Source organism: Acinonyx jubatus, chromosome B4 (assembly GCF_027475565.1).
Source record: "Acinonyx jubatus isolate Ajub_Pintada_27869175 chromosome B4, VMU_Ajub_asm_v1.0, whole genome shotgun sequence".
Taxonomy (NCBI): Eukaryota; Metazoa; Chordata; class Mammalia; order Carnivora; family Felidae; genus Acinonyx; species Acinonyx jubatus.
The window spans coordinates 120399197-120413207 of record NC_069387.1 but is presented as its reverse complement, the minus strand read 5'-3'; the positions used below and the strand labels follow the sequence as shown (position 1 = coordinate 120413207).

At 38.3% G+C, this 14011-nt stretch overlaps 1 protein-coding gene across 7 annotated transcripts in view; it reads left to right on the top strand.

Moving 5' to 3' along the window:
* The window catches only part of IGF1 (insulin like growth factor 1), a 77251-nt gene that overhangs the window by 40191 nt on the left and 23049 nt on the right, over window positions 1-14011 (top strand). The gene's annotated exons all lie outside the window — the stretch shown is intronic.

Sequence of the window (14011 nt, the reverse complement as noted above, 5' to 3'; positions counted from 1 at the left end):
TTGGGTTGGATGGGGAGGCCAATGGTCAGGGATATTACTCCCTAAAAGTAGATTGGGCAAGAGTCTGGCATTCCACAGAGACCTTGCACTCAGAAGGAGAACAGGAGGAGAGACTTTTGTCTTTACAATACAAATCTCTCCACTCCATACAGTGGGGTGTGGTGCTGTCTCCCCACCCGAGAGAAGAAACCTCATAGATACTTGGTGGTTTTGAAGATTGAGAACCAGTGTGTCTTGTCATCAATTTCATTTTCCCTGGTTTTACTTCTACTTAACAAACCTTTGGATGCCAAGCCCAAGTCTTGGTTACACCCCATGTTTCCTTACTAGTAACTGAAAACAGAAATGGTTCTTTTATTCTAATTCATGGGATGCAGGTAAGATTCCTGTTTGTGCTCCACCTTGGCTGGTGTCTTTACTAATCCTCAGACAATAGCTGGATATAATTCTCTGTTTTGATCCTTTGGTCTTCCCTTCTGGTCTTTATGCAAAGTTGTGGGCTTTCATGAAAATTGGATTGTCTGACAATATCTTCTGACTCAGTAATTCCATTCCTGAAGATTTATTCTTATAAATTATCTCAAGGAGTAGGAAGTTATGTGCATGAAAACACTGCTACATTAGTTGAAATAATGATAAAACTGGATATAGCCTAAATGTCTAGTAACAGGAAAATGGTTAAAGAAATAAATGATGAAAAATCTACTCAATAAAACATTCTTCTGCTTTAACATTATAATTCTGAAGATCATGTAACAATATGGAAAATGCTTGCAATATAATGTTAAGTGAAGAAAACACGATACTGCATTAAATTTAGGCTGTGACTGTAGCTATGTCAAAATGATGTGTGCATCTGGGTGAGACCTAGAAAAAAATTTTTTTGAAAGCTAGAAAAAAATTTTTAAATGAAGATAATATTATTTGTTGAGATACCAAGATTATGGGTAAAATTTCTGTATTTCAATTTCTGCTAAAGTTGTTATAACTTTGGCAATTCAAGAGAATTGGAAACAGGATAGTCTGGCTGCTGCCCCTTCCTCAACTGGAAAAAATCACAGTGTACTGGGTGAGATGTGAGTATCCCATACCCAGCTGTGCCCCAAACTACAGGATTACACAGACTTCTCTCTCAAGGGCAAAAGCCATGGATAGCATTCCTTCTGATACTCCTGGAATACCAAGTATAAAACTGTCTACTGCATGTGCTCAAGCCTTGGGGTTGGCTGACATAGACAGCCTTACCCATATCCTTCATAGATGTTAGCATTACATGCCTTTAAGAATCTAGCCATATGATTTGGGTCAAGTTACTTAACCTTGTTAAACCTCCATTTCCTCAGATGTAAAGTGGGTATAGTAATAATGTCTATTCCATGTAGTAGTTGCTCTAGGACATAAATGGGAAAAAGACATAAAAAGTAATATTTACTATAGTAGTTTAATAGAAAGTACTCAACAAAGGGAAGCTATGGGTAATGTTTTATTGCAAAAGTCCCCCATTGTTCTAAATGTCAAAGAAATAAGTTTAAATATAAAATGAACAAAAGAATTAAATGCTGCCTTTCAATCTCAAGAGAAACTTGGGTTTAATGGAAAAGTTTCCAACCTCATTTGGTTATATCTTTGGGTCTTATTATAGCTCCTTCTCTCTTACTAGCTCATGATTATTTCTAGGTTTGAGCCTTGTCAAGTGTTCTTGCTGTGTGAGGAGGTTGTCTGCACTACAGTGTTTAAATCATTGTGCAGGGAGTTTACCCAAGCATCAAACAAAGTAGCATGGTCTGCATAGTAACTCTGACATTTGAAGAAATGCATAATTTTAGGCCAGATAGAAGGCTAGAAGAAAGAGACACTGCTGGTGATACCACAGATGACTAACCCAGATGAAGGAGGTGAGAAGTCTGGGAAGCCAAGAGCCACAGCCAAGGACAAGAGAGGAATTTGGTTTGAAAGGAGAGTGTTAAGACATCAACAGCCTGGAAAGAGAAGTCCAGGGTAATTTGTGGCTTGTTGAGTACCAGGAAAAAAGATGTGGCAAAAGAAGGCACAGATGTTGTGAAGAATGCAAGGAATTTATGACGATTCATAGTCTGACTGCAGGAAATGCCTGCCAAGGGCAGGTCTCAGTGGACCGTGGGAGCACTGGTTCAGGGAGAAGATATGTGAAGATCAGGACTTCACAAGTGACCTTTACCAGAGTATCATCTTGAACCAAAAGCAAAGGAGGAGAAGAGGTAGAAGACAAGAAGTTGTTTGAGAATAAAAATAAATGTTAGCAAGTCTTTAGAAGTAATTAAAATGTTTCTAAACCAACAGCCCACCTTTACCTATCACTCTTTTCTTTAAAAGTCATCAACAGTGACTTGCACTCACAGTTCTCTTATCACAAACCCTACTACTCAGTCAAAAAGCTTTGCTTCTCTCCTCTCATCCCAAGTATACAAAAGTTGTTATAAAACCTTGAGGATCATTTCTTCTCATCATCCTAAAGGTTTATACATGCAGTTTTTATACAAATATGCATCTAATCGACATGGTGGGGATTATAGAGACCATGCCTATCAAGTGGTCAAAGGATTTGATATTCTCCTTTCCCACAGATGTGGGGGGCTTGGTGTAGTGTTGCAAGGAAGAAGGTACTTGCTGGAATGCTGGGAAGGGAGAATGGAGGCTACCCTGCTAAAAGACTATGCATCAGAAGAGATCTTTTAGCCTCTGAACTTGGGCCCTCACTTCCTGCTTGAGTTAGGACAGAGCTAATTATGCCAAATTATTAGCATAAGCAATGCCTCCATGCAACCTTCCCAGACCCAGATCTGAGCCAAAGAGAGCAGACAGAAAGCAAGTGTTGTGGGAAATAAAATGGCCCACAAGCAGTTTTCCTGGCCCAGAGTTCCTGCACAAAGGAGCCTCCCCAGCTATATTAGCCCTCATGTCCCTTGTTCCTAATGAGGCTAACTAATTCCCCAACCATGGACAAAGGTTTTGTGATAAACTGAAAAATGACTTCCGGGGCAACTGTCTTTAGTTCTCAGAAAGTAAATTCATGGAAGTGAGTGACTGGCCAGAAGGCCAAGAGGCCATTGCTTCAGAGTGGGGTCCCAGAGCAGAGCGATGTAGTTATTCACAGCATGTTTGACTATGTGAGAAAAAAATAAAAATAAAAGAGTTTGGTTTCTCTTTGGTGATTTCTCAATATCACAAGATGAAAGTACTTTTCTCTGCTGAATTTAGTAAAATAAATAAGAGAAACAGAGAATTTTCTTCATTGATAATATTTGTTAAATAGCATTAATAAGTTTTGAAGAGGTAGGCATGGTAACAGTCTTAGATAAAATACAATTAAGGAAAGTTTTTATCTTGGAGATAAGCTACAACTTAACCACACCTCTCTCTCTCTTCTTATTCATAATTTACTTCTTCAACTCAGAAAAAAAAAAATACTTGGGGGAAGGAGGTTGGGATGAGTGGGTGGCTGAAAGCTAACAGTTTAGTGATTGCCAGATTACTAAGAAGCCTCTTTAGTTGACCTCAAGTTTGCTATCATGTCCAAAGATATATGAAATTATAAAATACAATAATTTGAGGAAAGCACTTAAAGTCTCTTGGTCATGTTTAAGCAATCAATTAAGAGAAAAGAGAGAGAAAATATAGCAGTTTAATAGACATTTAATAGAAAAAAAAAAGAAACAAAGGACGGTCTCATGAGTCCAGATTCTAGCCGAAAGTTCCTGAAATAATATAATCACTCTAAATAAATCATTCAGCCTCAGTCTGCATACCTGCTTGGTATTTTGATAAATACTATGACTTTCTTGAGAAGTCCTTGTACAGATTTTTAAACTTTAATAACCTTAACATTAGTTTATTTTACTACAAAAGGGAGTGATGTTTGAAAAGACATGTTACAACAATGGTCATCTTGTAATTTTGCTCTGGGCAGATCTTGGGTACCAAAAGTAGAGATGATGACCTGTCTGGAAGTCTGTTCACTTTATCAGAGTGAGATAACATGTAGTTGTATCTAGGATTTTTCAGGGAAACTATGTATCTGTCCCCCTGGAAGGAACTGAATATCATATAGGATTCATGTACTATTCATAGACACCAAGGAAACCAGTGAAATAAAAATCAGCCACAGCAAGGGTTACAATGTTTAGCACTTTAGTCAACAACATTAGCAACCTTCCTAAGGCTTGTCACTTACTCATCTTTTGAAGATGCAGCTTCGTGAAGGGTAATGAACAAAGGTGGTACCCAGGATTTCACGCTAATCCTCATTTCCAAGTGCCCACATAAGTGAAGGCCATGGCTCACTTATTCCTGAAAGCCTTCAGGACCCTGATTTTCAGAATATAGTTTGGTTCTTTCTACTGTTTCAATAGCTCCAATAAATGACTCTCTTTCTTATCCTGTTTCTAATTCACACCTGTATCTTCCTTGAACCGGCTTCTGCAATCCCCATAGATGGTCTTGTCCCCTCCTCTTACTCAAACCCACCTCCACGTTGGACATTCCCTATTTGCCTCCATCAAATTCAACACTGATCCCTGCTTTCCTTAAATTCGGCCTATAAATCTTATTTTCATCTAAAATTAAACCTGACAAAGAGGAAACTCCTTGTTCTCTCATCAAACTTCTCTTCACTATATATTTTCCTATTATTAGGGAGAAGCACTGATATGCCATATACACATTATTGATTAAAAAGTGGATAGCATAACCATCCAGATAATCCTGAGTCATACTGTTAGAAGGAGCGCTTGATACTATAAGTACTTTGTTTTGTCGATGTGAGAAAACTAAATCTCAGAGAGTTCGGGTGACTTGTGAGTTTGCACAAAGGATCTGAGGCAAAAATCCAATGTTGTTTTCAGTATACCACATTGCCTTCTTTTTATTCCCTCTCTGCATATGGCATGGTTCTAGGTGCTACAGAAACACTTCCCAGGACCTTTCAGTTCAGGAACAACACTGTTCACAACACCGGCATGAAAGGGACATCACACACAACCCAACTGGCACTGAAGTGAGCTTCGTGTAGTTATTTATATCATGTAACGCCCTAACCACCTTTTCTCTCCCTCCTCTTCTCTGTGTTCAGTCTGTCGCTGACTCTGGCTGTTTCTTCTCTGCAGTGATGCCAAGGGCTGTCTCTGCTGCTGTGGAGGCTGCCTTCCAACAGCTCACTCCCTGATGCAGGCCCAGTGCCTCTCCTTACGGGGCCTCCACCTCCCAACACTCTCCTTCAGACACGCCAGACTGCCCTGGCAGCTGTCACCCCCTTCACCTGCCATCCTGACCGTGTCACACCCACCCCTGGGAAAATCTCCAGATGCACCCTGAGCAAAACACAGAGGCCTGAGTGAGGAGACTGACAGGGAACAGGGCCCCTGAGAACGCAAGGCAGGTGCCAAGTTGCAAAGAAAAGAGAAATGATAGACTTTAGAGTGAAACTAAAAATAAAGAGAATGTGTTTTAATACCCTTTTGGCTGATTCATCTTTCTGTGGCACCCGAGAGAGAGGCGTTACCCTCTATTCACCAGTGCCTTATGTTTTGCCTACAAGGCCTCTCTTCTCACATCTGAAAGAGTAAACGAACAATAACAATGCAAGTGTAGGAGATAATGTTGGTAGCATGGCTGCAATCTCCAGGTTGGAGCCAGACTCATCTTACAATTTCCGTCATAGCCTTTCTCAAAAAAAAAAAAAATGAGATAACTGAAGTCCATATATGCAATTCCTCCATGTCCCTCCGTATTCTTTCTCTTGTCTGTTTTCATCTCATTCAGGCATGGGTCCAAGATGGAGTAGTGATTAAGTGGGCCTGGTGACACTGTATACTTGCTGACTGCTTATTCCCAAAGTGTGGTTGGCAGGACAGGGAGCCCCACTTTCAGTCATTCCAGGGAGAGAACTAAACACTAATTCCCGTGAAGTCTGCATAGCATCAACTTTTGTGCTAAAATTCATCAGTGGTAAAAACGTCAGTGGCTGTCAGTAGCAGGGGAGAAGAAATAGAGGAAGAAGAGAAAAGAAAGAGATGAGGCATGAAGCAAAGTAAAAAGAGAAAGATACATAGGCTGGTTGAAAGTGATTGGGAAACCACTTCTGATCATCTATTTTGCCCATACCCATCTCATGCCTTGCAACACTGTTTTTGAAATAAGCAGATGGACGTGGATGTTAACAGTGAAAAACTGTTGGGGAGAAATATAAGGTAACAAAAGGTCAAGATAAAGCCCATATGACTTTGCTTTGTTTGACTTGATATGAGGATCCATTCTGAGGGTGTCTATTCCAGATTAAAATTATTTAGAACAGGCTATACAGCATGTAGTTTGAATATCCTTTAAAAAGAACAGTGATTCATTTATTTTAATGGAGAACAGTCCTCCTTTATCTAGAAAGGATCTTTTTCAACCAAACTTTGGAAAAGATGCATTTTTAAGAGGAAGAGAGGAAGAGGATACCTGCCCAGCTAGCTATGTTATCCAACTCAACTCCACTCCATAATAATAATTACTATTATAGTTAACATTTATTTTAGGCTTTACTGTGTACCAGACATTGTGTAAAATACTTTACGTACATTATTGCTTGATCTTCCCATCAGTCCTGGGACTGATGTGTACTCTTTTACATATGTCCATTTCATACAACCTTTGAGTCTTAGAAGATTTTGGTGCCTTGCCCAAGGTAAACAGTAGAATAAGTGGCAGAATCCAGGTCTGTCTGACTCCAAAACCTGTGCTTTTAGCCAGTGCACATATTGTCTCCTTCATTGGTATGACTGATGTCACTGGCAGATAATACTCTAATCCCATAATATGTTCTAAATAATTGAAACTACATAACTAGAAAATAGTAGCTAACGTATATAGCAGGCCCAACTGAAGTAATTCAAACATAAAAATGACCTCTTGGCATTTGATTATCTTTTACCTTAGACGTTGATAAACCAAACCATTCCCTTAGGACAACATTTCTGTCCAGCAAAGCATTTCTCTTGCCAAAGTATAATTTTGTTGGCTACATCTATCTCCTCCAAGCCCTGGAATCAGACCTAAGCTAGTAAATTGTGCTGTCCTGGCAAGACGCTCATCCTCCAGGGCATTGTATCAGACTAAAGCAATACATCATGTTGCTTCCCACTCTGTTGGACCATTTATCCAGAGTCCTAAAACGGTAATGTTTCTTCTCTGAGTCTCTAGTTTTCTTGTCCCTGGGCCTTGTGCTTTAGCATCCTGATCTTAGAGATGGAGGCGAATTAAATCGCATTATTTTTACACCTGTCCTTGAGTTGAGGCTTCCAAAAGAAAGGAGGGTTTAAAGAAAGGGGAAGCCCCATAGATCTCTGTTTCATTCTTTCAGACCCACAGACACACATTCACTTGATTTGGTAATGAGAATACTTTGATCTTTTGGGGTTGTGGGGATTTAGTACCTGAGAAAGAGGTGCTGAGTGGTGGGGGTAGAGGTGGGTCAAATAGGGCCAAGATTCCTAGAAAAGATGACCTCGTCCAACTGAGAAGTATTGGGACCAGCAAACACTGGCAATTAAAAATTAACATAAACCAGAGTGAAATCAATACCAAAATGTGATAGGTTTTCCAGAAAAGTTCATGACATGTAGTTCATAGACAAGAGGACATTTTCTCAGCGTTCACTTTTACAGATGCCAAAGGTCAATCCTACCTGGAAAGATCCTTCTGCAGGGAAGCAGAAATGTATAGAGTCCACTAGCAACATATAAGGCAAGCAATAGGTATATATTTTAGAAAAAATTCTTCAAAAACAATCTTAATTTTAAAGTGTTTTATAGTAGCTTTGATATGATGGTAAGTCACTTGACTCCCTGATACACGTGTATGTATATACCATGTTATTCTAAGTGCATAATGATGTGCCTGGCCTACAGTCGTGAAAGCTTCTTTCCATATCTTTACTAAGCACAATGGGACATATATCTCAATAACTGTTTTCATTCAAGTGTGATTCTACAGAATTTGTTTAAAAGGTAAAATAATGACTCATCAAAAGGCCTTGAGTTAAATGCAAATCCTATGAATTCACCCATCAGTGTATTACATGTTGGGTTTGAATAAACAGTCTTATTACAATTTTCCTTACATTAGGAATTCACAAAAGGAGTCCAGTTTTCCATATAAACCCATAAAATGTGTAGGAAGGATTGAGAAGTGATTCTCACTTTTCCACAAATGAAAATAGCAATTAAAATGCTAAAATAGAGACAACTTTAAGATTACTTATATTTTACTCAACTTTCCTACAGTATACCATGCAAAATTATGTCAACTGAATGATTTTTTTTTATGAGACAAGATGGCCCATGGGGAAATGTTGCCTTAAGAAACTAACCATTCTGAGTTACTCTAAATTGTCAACGTGCCTGGAGGTTTTGGATAAATAGCTGGTGTAAGAAACCCAATTTTTTGGCTTCTGTAGATTCTCAGTATAGTATTTAATTTTGTGATCAATCTTCAGTTAATCAAAGTTAAATGGAAAGTAGTTTATTATTACTTAATAACCCCATCTGTGTTTTCTATCAAACACATAATCATGAATTTTCTAGGAATAGCCAGCTTGAATTGTCTTACTTATTTTTTTCTGCTTTCAAAATATGATTGACTTTAGAACCTACTCCTATTAGCAATTTCTAAAGAATAATTTTATTCCTCAGAACCCAAAAAGTAGCAAGGTGTTTTTTCAGAACTGGATATTTCTTTATTTGCAAAATGTTTGCATTTTTCATTATTTAAATACTGATTCTTGGGGCTCTTGGGTGGCTCAGTCAGTTAAGTGTCTGACTCTTGATTTCAGCTCAGGTCATAATCTCATGGTTTGTGGGATTGAGCCCTGTGTTAGGCTCTGCACCGAGTATGGAACCTGCTTGGGATTCTCTCTCTCTCCTTCACTCTCTCTCTGTCTCTTTCAAAATAAGTAAATAAACATTTAAAAATAATTAAGAAAAAATAAATACATATTCTTCAAATTAGTGTCTCCTCTTGCCACTGATAGGGTTGAAATAATTAAAGTAAAGCTTTCTCAAGAAGAGGGGAAGTTTCAAAGGAAATTAAAATTGGGTACAGCATCCCAACTGTATTCTGAGAAGCCTATAAGAAACACAAGCATATATAGCAACAGTAAAGGTAGTACCATTTTTACTAGTAATGAACAATTAGAACTCTTTGTTCTAGAAGTGATGACCCCAGTTAAATCTCAGAATTACACCTTCTCCTTCAGAGATGGAGGGAAGCAAGTTGCTTGCATCCATGACAAAATGTGAGACTCAGCTAATTGGTGTGGTTTTGATGATGCCACAATTCTGCCCAAAACCCTTGTAACTAGCAAGTTTGCCCTGAAGATTATTGAATTACTCCACTGACCATGCATTATTTAAAGGGAAGTGCTATTATTATAGAAGCCAGCTGCTTAACCATTGGAATTCTGTCTGTTGGCCAACTTTCAAGATACAGCAGTGCACTGTGACTATGCATTATGTCTACACATAGAGCAGTCAAAGCCTAGGTTAGGTGGTGGCCAGCTTGTCTGCTAAGCAATATTTGATGTGCATGCTTTGGAGAAAAACTACTGATAAAATAAATATATAAAATTTCAATGTCAAGATTCTGTCAGCAAGAAAACTTCTGTGAAATTTTATACATGCGTTGTCTCTTCATGCTAATGGTTGAGTGAGTAGATGGTCATTTCTTAATGAAGTGACCAGTACCACAGAACTCTGGGACTATACTAGTTGTAGAAAGGTCTATCCCTTTTCTATTCTATTTGTTTTGTGGCAGTTTCAAGGGAGAAAAATATTTTAAGACTCTTGGGGAACTCAAGTGATAAATAGAAAAAATATTTTTGCTTTCTAAGTTAAAAAATATTTGAACCTCTTTTTTGAAGATAATGTAAGTAGCTTCCAACCATATTGAATATTTGGCCTAGAAGGGTTTTCTCCTACATTTCTTTAGTTGTTAGAGAATCTTTGAAATAGGACCATGGCAGTCATATGTTGTGTACAATACAGGAGTATGCTCCTAGGATCTCTGGCAGGTGTTCAGACAGCCTTTACTTAACTGTTTCTAGAAATGGGAAGGTCATTACTTTTAAAAGAAGTTTGTCCCATTTTTAATACTTTTGAACACAAATTGCTGGGTTTTTTCTTATACTAAGGCAATATTGTTTCCTGTTCACCTACCAATTCTGACTCTGCCCACTGGAGTAGAATTACATAGTTACTAATGAGGAGCTTTTATTTTTTTAAAGTTTATTTATTTTGAGAGAGACACAGCATGAGCTTGAAGGGGCAGAGAGAAAGAGAGAGAATCCCAAACAGGCTCTGCAGGGTCAGCACAGAGCCTGAGCTAGAGCACAAACTCATGAAACCATGAGATCATGGCCTCAGCCAAAATCAAGAGTGGGATGCTTAACCAACTGAGCCACCCAAGCACCCTACTAATGAGTTTTTAAAGGTAAAGGTAGAACAATTCATTCCATCTCATTTAAAAATTAATCATAATAACAATAGCTGTAATTTAGATGTCATTTAAAAATCCCTATTTTTTCTCAAAATTTATACTGGAGCAAATTATTTTACTGCCTTTCTAGTAAACCACATAGTTTCAGACTTCTAGTTTTGACCATACCAACAAATATCATTATTTTTTGTTTTGTTTGTTTTTTAGAGAAAGAGCACAAATGGGGGCAAGGGGCAGAGGGAGAGAGAGAGAGAGAGAGAGAGAGAGAGAGAGAGAGAGAATCTTAAGCAGGCTGCATGCTCAGCGTGGAACCCAACACGGGGCTTGGGATCCAAGCCCAAGACCCTGGGATCATGACATGAGCCAAAGTCAAGAGTTGGACACCCAACCGACTGAGCCACCCAGGCACCCTTTTACTTTGGTGTTAGAAAAAAAGCAATATGAGTATACTTGTAGTGGGAATGCAAAATGGCACAGCCACTATGGAAAACTGTATGGAGGTTTCTTAAAAAATTAAAAATTTAATTTTCATATAATCCAGCAATTCCACTTCTGGGTATTTATCTGAAAAGAATGAAACGCTAATTTGAAAAGATTTATGCCCCTCTATGTTCACTGCAACATTATTTACAATGGGCAAGCTATGGAAGCAACCTAAGTGTCCATCAATAGAGGAATGAATACACAAGATGTAGTATATAGTATATACAATGGAATATGACTCAACCATAAAAAAACAGTGGAATTTTTCCCTTTGTAACAACACGAATGGACCTAGAAGTATCACACTAAGTGAAATAAGTTAGATTGAGAAAGACAGATAACATACGATTTCACTTATATGTGGAATCTAAAAAAACAAATGAACAAACAAATCAAAACAGAAACTGACTCACAGATACAGAAAACAATCTGGTAGTTGCCAGAGGGGAGAGGGTGAGGGATGGGCAACATAGGGAAGGGGACTAAAAGGTACAAACTTCCAGTTATAAAATAAATGAGAAACGGGGATGCAATGTGCAACAGAGGTAATAGTTAATAATATTGTAAAACTTTGTATGGTGACAGATGATAGCTAGATTTATCATGATGATCATTTCATAATGTATAATGTTGAATCACTATGTTGTACACCTGGAACTAATATAATAGTGTATGTCAATGATACTTCAATTAAAAAAGAAAAAGAAGTAATATGAGGTATTTGAAAGATAAAGGACAAAACTTTGACCCTCAACTATGGCCTCTCAATTAGTGAGAAATGTGTTTTTTTGTTACATATCTTGATATAGAACCAGAAATCAAGCCTATAGCATACTTCAAAGGATGAATTAAACTTCAAAAGGTCATAACTAAACACTTATTATATTCATATATTCCAAACGAAGTACAATTAGTCCATTGTAATATTATGAATAGTCAAAGAAAATCATCTCTCTAGAATTATGGTAGCTAAAGACAACCAGTAGTTACATTTATGGTAAAAATCCAAGTTTTTATACCACCATTTCAACAACATTAAAAAAAAAGCCAAACAAATATGGACATAAGGTCAATTTTCTTTATGGAGCATTACAGAAAAGTCCTAAATTTCTGTTCCTAAATTCATTGACCTAGAAGCACAGCTATTTTATAGAACTGAGCCATGTCAAACTCTGAGATCAGCTAAGAGAGGTGACAAAGCACATGCCCAGTATGTGTTATTATTTTTGCTATGTTGATGATTACTTTCTATTTCATAAGGGGAAATAGACCTGTGGTGAGTTTCATGGCTATTGAGAATCTCCAAGAAGGGAGTATGCAATACATACAGTGTTTTCTGCCTTCCCAAGATTAAGGTTGGTGTCTTCCTCTAGAAGGAACATTATATTAGAAATGCATGAAATGGAAATGCTAAAGAGGTCCAGGCATTGCAAAGCCTATCCCTCTCCATATTCAACCCACAAGGATGAATTTTGAAATCAGTTGTTTCTGAATTAGCCAAGATTGAAGGTTTTTGGAATCACCTTTACCACCCTACCTCCAAGCATCAGATTACTATTCTATACTACACAACAAACAAATCCCAATTATGTCTCATTAAGAAATGTATACTTTTGACAAAGAGCAATCATTACCCGTGATGGACAACAGGGATACCTCAAGGTAGGCTGAGTCACTTTCTCCTTCACCCTAAGAGAAAAACCAAAGTGTATCAGCTACTCTCAACTGGCTGACCCCTTCAATCTCTTGAAATAACCACTTAGCAAGAAGTATGTAGAAGTCCTTTGTGGATTACAAAGAACCATGTAAGCTCATTTGTGTCTTTCCTCTAATTTATAGTCCCAGGAAAAGATTATAAAAACAAAAAACAAAAAACAAAAAATATTGTTTACATTGCCCAAGGGACTGGTCGAGTCTCAGCTTGCCAGGGCCCGGCTGGCAAGAAGAACAAGTCTTCTGCACTGGTAGATCCTCCAATGGCAAGTGAAAGCACTGCTGAGGCCTCATGTGGGGCCAGCTGACTGGTCCCTCCCAAACCTCTCAACCATGAGGCACCCACAGGGTTTGCCCCTAAGCAAGAAAGCAGACCCCACCCAAAGAGACCACAAATGAACCCTCACTGAGTTACTACCCCCTAGCTGCCCTAAGTATGACAATAAACCTGTCTTACAGGGAGGAAGCATCCCCAGGCTCCTGTGCCAAACATCAGGAAAACATTTGGGTTTGTAGAGGATGCCATGAATGGTTGGCCCTTCAAGCAGCAAGGCAGCCAGACTAGTTTGGTAGCAGGCCATTACCATGGGTCTGATCTTCCCTAACGAGGGAGTTCAAAATATACATGAGGATTTTGACTTTCAAAACTCCATTCTGAAGAATGGTGTCATTATGATACAAACCTAAGACTTTTTATTTAAAATATAACATTATCTTCTCTGTCAGGAATAAAGATCAAATAAATGCCAGATTGATGAGTTGGATTCTTCTGGATCAGTGGTTCACAAATTTTCTTCCATGAAGCCTGGATATCAGTGCAGAAGACCCAGGCCCCCTACCTCCCTTGGGAGGAGAGAAAGCCAAGATCCTGTCCCCCTGCCTTTGCCCAAGCCAGAGCAGTTTCACTTTTGTCTGTTTTATCTATTGGTATATAAGCAATATTTGATTTAACAGAAGTTCTACTGTGACAAACAGTTTACAAAGAATTCAGGTACATTTTAAGTTCCTGTAAGCTTGTTTTGCCCTCTCTTTTAGTTGTAGAGCCAGGAAAAGTGTGTCCAAATCAAAACAAAACAAAATAAAACTAAACCAAAACCTACTTGCCAAGTAAAGAGGTCTAATTGATTTGTAAATATCAAAAGAAATTTGATTCATCATATGCCCTCTGGGCAATTAGAATCACATGAAAGATGGCCACTTAGTTCATTCTGTCTCAGTGTAGTAGTTATTCTATAAGAAAACAGAATTGATTGCTCTGGTCTCTCTGGGGTGAAAGGAGAGGAAGCCCTGTAACACTAATATTGCT